The sequence below is a fragment of the Anabrus simplex genome, chromosome 4 (genome assembly GCF_040414725.1).
Source record: "Anabrus simplex isolate iqAnaSimp1 chromosome 4, ASM4041472v1, whole genome shotgun sequence".
NCBI lineage: Eukaryota > Metazoa > Arthropoda > Insecta > Orthoptera > Tettigoniidae > Anabrus > Anabrus simplex.
In genome coordinates this window covers 55056864-55063717 of record NC_090268.1, presented here as the reverse complement: position 1 = coordinate 55063717, position 6854 = coordinate 55056864, and the positions used below count along the sequence as shown (strand labels likewise).

The 6854-nt window shown below is 43.7% G+C and overlaps 1 pseudogene; it reads left to right on the top strand.

Moving 5' to 3' along the window:
- Positions 1-420: 420 nt before the first annotated feature.
- Positions 421-1791, top strand: LOC136872156 (piggyBac transposable element-derived protein 3-like; annotated as a pseudogene).
- Positions 1792-6854: the final 5063 nt, after the last annotated feature.

Genomic DNA, 6854 nt, shown 5'->3' with positions numbered 1-6854 from the left:
TGAGATCACAGTGTCGAACAAGGATAAAGTCAATTTGGCTGAACACCCCCCCCCCCACCTTCAGAGGTTGGCAAAAGCTATGCCCAAGCCGGCGGAGGCGGCATCGTCGACCAGGATTGAGAAATTTTCTCCCAGCCCGTCTGAACACGAAAAGAAGGCGGAGAAGAGGAACGCCCTTACCGCGCGCTCCCACACATCTGCGAAAAGGAAATCATGCCTGCTCCAAAACCTTTTTAGGGGACATCCCGCCCCAGGAAGGCGTCCAAGTTCTGGGTGTCCGTACCACTATCTGTCGATGACGGGATGGACGTCGAGCTTTTATCCACATCTACGGATGCAGTTGTAGATATTGATAGTGGTGTTTAGGTTTGAGAGCATCTCGTCGCTCATAATCTAACACTCTCTCTTTTAGTCCACACTATGTCACTGTTACAGTGGAATTGTAACAGTTATGACAGGCATCCTGCTGAGCTACGCCAGCTAATTAGTGAGTTTGCGGCGAGTATAGTCTGTATTCAAGAGACAAACCTCAGACCAGGTCATCACACGGTCTTGGGAAATTTCAGACTATACTCGACAGAACGACATTATGCTCACTGGGCGTCCGGTGAAACATCAGGCAGTTATGAAGATGGTAAAGTTTTAGCACTTATCTATGGTTTTGCAATGCAACATTAATTAGAACTGTTTCTGCATTAATAGATTTCAAAAGACACTAATCTGTAGACTGTTTCTGTGACTTTCAGAACCAAGTGATAAAGATGATACCAGTATCCCTGGCGTAGACAACACTTTAGCTGCTTCAACATCACGTGAAACCACTAAGCGAAGACTACTTTGGAGAAATTTTAATAAAGACAACAGTGCTCGTGATATACCAGAGTGGCGACGTTCAATCCCAGACTCCACTACAATCAAGGAAGCTGTCGAGTATTTCACACACTTCTCTGATAGTCATCTTCTCGAACATACAACACAACTTGTATTCTGTACAAGAGCCATGCTCTCTAATTGACTATCAGTGAATTGGAACAATTTATTGGAGCAGTGCTTTATATGTCACTTATTAGTGTACCGCGTACCAGATTATATTGGTCTACTTTATTTGGTGTTTCTTGTGTATCAAATGTGATGAGTTGAGACAGGTGGGAAGATATGAAGTCCAATCTCCACTTCAATGACAACACAGCAATGCCTGATTTAGAAGGTGCTAACACAGATAAACTTTTCAAACTTAGGCCACTGATAAACAGTCTGCTGGGAAAATTCAACGAGCTACCTATTGATAGGATGCTTTGTGTTGATGAACAGATGGTGCCTTTCAAAGGTATGTCTACCTTGAAGCAATACATGCCAAGAAAGCCATACAAATGGGGCTACAAAATATAAGTCTTATGTGATTCAAAAGGACTTGTGTACAGTTTTGAAGTGTACTGCGGAAAAAGCGATCCTTTGGCGGGAATGCAAGATTTAGGGGCAAAGGCAAATGTTGTTTTGCGCCTTTGTCAGGTAATTCCCAAACATTTGAACCACTTGTTGTACTTTGACAATTGGTTTACGACAATTCCACTCCTTTCGGAGCTTGCACGCGAAAATATTTATTGTTTGGGTACCGTTAGAGCCAAAAGATTGCCAGGATGTACTTTGGTGACTGACAAAGAAAGAAAAAGGGGAGAGGTTCCTATGAAGAATGGGAGGCAGATATTGATAGTCAAAACGTGCGAGTTGTCAAATGGTTTGACAACAGATCCGTGGTTCTTACCTCTAAATTTTCTGCTGCAGAACCACTGAATAAGGTGAAACGATGGGATGGAAAAACAAAAAAAAAGGGTTGACGTTGACTGTCCATCAATGATTCTTCTCTACAACAAGTTTATGGGAGGAGTGGATCTTTTAGATTCACTTATTGCAATGTACAGAATCCACATCAGATCGAAGAAGTGGAAGATTTTAACGTTCATCACCCCATGTGGGGATTTGAAACGCCTTTCCCCAGGGGAAGGGAGTTTGAAACATTAGTAACAGACCTGGTATTATGTATTTTGAACAGAGGTAAACCAACTCATATCCGTGTACGTTCCGGCACGTACTCTCGCATAGACTGAAGTCTATGCAGCCGAACGTTGGTTCCGCTGTTTCGGTGGAATACACACGATGATCTCTGTGACATTGACCATTTTCCAATTATTCTTACTTTGTTTAAACAAAAATCCGTCGAGGCTCCTCCTCGATAGATTCTTAAACATGCTGATTGGCCAATGTTCACATCACTAGCTGCCTTTAACGACGAAACCAGACGGACCGTAGACGGGCAAATAACTTACATAACACAAGTTATCCTTGCTGCTCCTAAGGAGTCCATTCCTCCTTCTCAGGGACTCCTTGGCGAAAACTTGTTCCTTGATGGAACGAAGAAATGGCAGCAGCTTTCAAAGAAAGCCGTCGCGCTCATAAACGTAATCGTAGGCAGCCTACTGTGGCCAAATTGGTGACATTTAAATAACTCCGCGTTAAGGCGCGAGTTCTTATTCACCAAAGTAAGAAAGCTTCGTTGAACAGACGTTTATGACGTCACATACTCCATCATCTCAAGTGTGGACTAAACTTCGACATATTTCGGGTATCCAAGGTTCATCTTCTGTACCGGGAATTTCAATTGCAGGCAGTATCGCATCTCGATTGCTAACCACCTTGCAAGTCATTTCGTGGGTTGCGACTGTCTCTGGGAATTACCATCGTGATTTCCTTGCTATGAAGCGGGAGGCAGAACGTCATCACATAAGTTTTGCCACTCAAGCTTCAGAGGACTATAACGTGCCTTTTACGGAGTGGGAACTTCGCGGTGCCTTGGCGCTTTGAAAGGACACGTCTCCTGGGCCAGACAATGTCCATAACCAGATGCTGAAACACTTTAGTTAGGATAGTCTATTATATCTCTTTCGAGTGTTCGACCTAATCTGGATAGAGCGTGAGTTTCCGTCTCAGTGGCGAGAAGGCATAGTCATTCCTGTTCTCAAACCTGACAAAAAATCCTAAGTATGCGGGAAGCTACAGACCTAATTGTCTCACTAACTGCTTGTGTAAGCTATTTGAGAAGATGATAAATCACCGACTTGTGTGGTGTCTGAAGAAACAAGGACTTTTGTCCGAGTACCAATGTGGTTTTCGAGCCGCTCGCTCGACCAATGACCACCTGGTACGCCTGGAGGGTTTTATGCATGACGTATTTCTCCGCAAACAGCATTTGTTGGCTATTTTCTCCGACTTAGAAAAGGCCTATGACACTACATGACGATATGGTATCCTTTCAGTCCTGCATCAATGGAGATTCCGAGGTAACTTGCCGGTATTTATTGCGAATTTTTTGTCCCTCCGTCTATTTCGTGTCCGTGTTGGGAGGGCATATTTTCAACACCACGTTCAAGAAATGGAGTTCCACAGGGATAGGTACTTAGTGTCACTCTGCTTAAGATTGCCATAAACTGTATTGTCGCTGCTGCTGGTTCGGCAGTAATACAGTCGCTACATGTGGATGATTTTGCTCTGTATTATAGCTCGCATAACATGGCAGTCACAGAGTGACAATTACAGCAATCTCTTAGGAGAGTGGAACGGTGGACTTTAGAACATGACTTTCTGTTTTCAACCGCAAAGCCTTCTGTTGTGCAATTTTGCCGGCAACGCACTCTTCACTCGCATCCTGAGCTTTATTTAGGAAATGTCGCTCTTCCCTTAGTTTACACTTACCGATTTCTTGGGCTCCTTTCTGACAGCAAATTATCGTGGGAGCCACATGTGCGGCATTTGAAAATGCAATGCACCAAGCAGTTGAATATCTTGAAGTTTCTTAGCAGCACTAATTGGGGGCTGACCGCACGCTGCCCCTACGATTTTATAGGGCACATATTTTATCCAGGTTAGACGACGGCAGTGCAGCATATGGATCACCAAGGCAAAGCGTCTTTGCGAAACTGAACAGCATCCACCACAGCGGGGTTAGGTTGGCGACGGGGGCTTTTCGTACAAGCCCCATTGCGAGCCTGCTCACTGAATCTGCTGTACCGCCTTTACGCCTGAGGCGTCAGCAAATGCTTCTGTCCTATGCTGCAAAATTTGCGACCGATGCCACTTCACCCCAGCTATCCTTGCGTATTTCAGAATGGAACCCGTCCGCTGTACGATGCTCATCCTCGAGCAACGCGGCCGGTTGGAATACGCTTGGATAGCTGTCAGTGATTGTTTGGTGTACCTTCGGTTCCTTGCATTGTCAGACAACTAAATGGGGTGCCTCTATTGATAATACGACGACCTGAAATAATCCTGGATCTGCACACCGGCCCGAAGGGAAACACGGACCCTTCGATTTATCGGAGGGTCTTTCTGTCCGTTGTCGGCCGGTATCCAGGTTCAGTCGTCGTTTACACGGATGGTTCGAGAACAGACAAAAAGGTGGGCGGTGTGCTCGTTGTCGACACTGATAGGTTTCTTTTTGCTCTCTCGGAAACCTGTAGTGTGTACACAGCAATGCTCTATGCTATCTGTGAAGCTCTGCGGTACGCACTGTCCGATGAGCGCCGACACTTTCTTCCGTGTACTGACTCCTTGAGCTCGCTACAGTCTGTTGATACATGTTTCCCTCGGCACCCTCTGGTGCAGCGGATCCAGGACCTGCTGACCGGATATTCGGATGCCGGCACTAGAATCACGTTTATGTGGCTTCCAAGCCACCCCAATTCCAAATAAGCTGAGAGCGGTAAAAGGTACAACGAAGGTATGAAGGACTTCCCTTCGGGCTTCGCGGAAGGAAGCCGTGGTATTATGTTGTCTTCGGATCGGCCACGGTATACTAAGGAGCTCCCATTTACTGAAAGGAGACCCCCTCCGGTGTGTACTTGCGGCGATCATCTTACCGTGGAACGCATCCATACGGAGTGCGTGGACCTGGTCGATCTGCGCCGTAGGCTAGAACTCTCGAGTACAATCTCTCTCATCTTGCGAGATGACGAGCAGTCAGCAGACCTCGTCATCCGTTTTATGAGGGGTAGTGGTCCTTTTTATCGTGTGTAATAATGTCCTTTGTCTTAGAGTATTTGTCTTAACTGCGATTTTATCCCATTCACTCTATTTTAGTTCGTGTTTACGTACTTTAATGTGTTATTTTAATTTCTAACTTGAATGATATATATCTGTACTTCCAGGCAGTGCCTTATTCCATTGTCACCTCCATTTCCTATAATTTTAATAGACAATAAGGCATTGCGATTTTGATCCACTGATTGTTTTAATTTCAATAATAATTTTTCATCACCAGTTATTTTAAGCTCAATTCAGTGGATATATTTTAAATTTTTTAGTTACCATATCATATCATGTCCTCCATCTCGTACCATTAGCGGCCGATGACTTTAGATGGTAGGCCCCTTTAAACAACAATCATCATTGTACCGGTTGGTACACCTCTACGCCGCACTTTTGAATTTTCCGCCTTAAAGTACTCCCCTACAGCAGAAACTCTGAACTTCAATAACGGAATTATCTCAACAGTTTCTCAGAAGATGTCACTGTGTTAATTTCGAACTGTTTTTGTTTACTAATTATCAAGAAGTGTGGACATTCTCTGACAGATGTCTCTACAAAAACTATGATCATGCACCCTGGTGCGAAGTGATGGAACTTTTCTTGAAGATATTTTATACTCATAAGTTTTCCTATAACTAAATTTCGTTCTTTCATTTGTGGGTTGGCAATATAAATATTTTCTTTCCGCCAGTTTTGAAGTTAGCCAATCAATAATTTCTGTCATTAATTTTCGACCAATTGCGTCTTTCTTCTCCAATTTTGATGTGTAACTGTAAGCTACCCAATAAACGACTGTGGGTGTGTCTTAATTATTCATGAAAGGTCTCGAATATTCCCCGAGAGAATAAAAACTGCTGATTTTCCTGGCTCTCGGCCACTTCAACAACATCTAGCTTAGTGTATGGAAGTATAGCAGGGGGCGGGTAGCGCCTCTTCCTTCGGGCAGCAGCTCTTCAACAAAAGTAATGGCCTTTTAACATCTTTATTTCTTGCTAGCTCAGCAGTTTAACCCTCGGGGAAGGTCCGAAACCTTTTCAATGTAACCTACCTGTCTAAAAATGTAACTTAGTGCCGGCTTATGTAAAATTTTCTTATTACTTTAACTGTAAATCAGGGATAGAGAGTACTTTATCTCTCGAGCTCCCCCTCATTTTGATTTGAGGTGACTACGTTTTCATAACCGATTTTCTACTCTTAATATATTAACATTTTCGTATACGAGTCACCTCCCTAGTGTGGGAATAGCCCATCGGCCTAGTGCCCCTTGGGTTTTAACAAGTATTCATGTGGGAGTGCAAGTACACGCCTCCATTCTTTTTGCGTTTAGGGCCATTTAAGTTAACCTGTTAATTTTCTATTTAGGCCCAGTAGGCTGGTACTAGATACCCCTGTTTCATTATAAGTTGTGCCTTGATGGCAATCATGTGTAAAAGTCTGGTATTGCCTTTAATAGGCTTGAAAAATTGAGAGCGGGTCAGCTCTTTCTTGTGTTTGAAAAGTGCCTCTGGGAGGCTTGAGGTTAAAAGTTGGAAGCAAGTGCTCCTTGAATGAAGGGGTTTTCTGCCCTTTGAATAAATGAGTGTACCTTGGTAAAGTTGGGCTAGTAGCTCAAGGATTGTGTAACTGAGGCTCGAAGCCAGAACTTGTAAAGACCCCGAAACTTGTGCTTTCGTTTGTAAAGTTATCATTGTACCTGTGTTTTTTATTGTTATTTCACCTAGTGAAAATTTGTTAAATCTTGTTGTCTGTTGAAAATATAATTCATCTTTCGGACT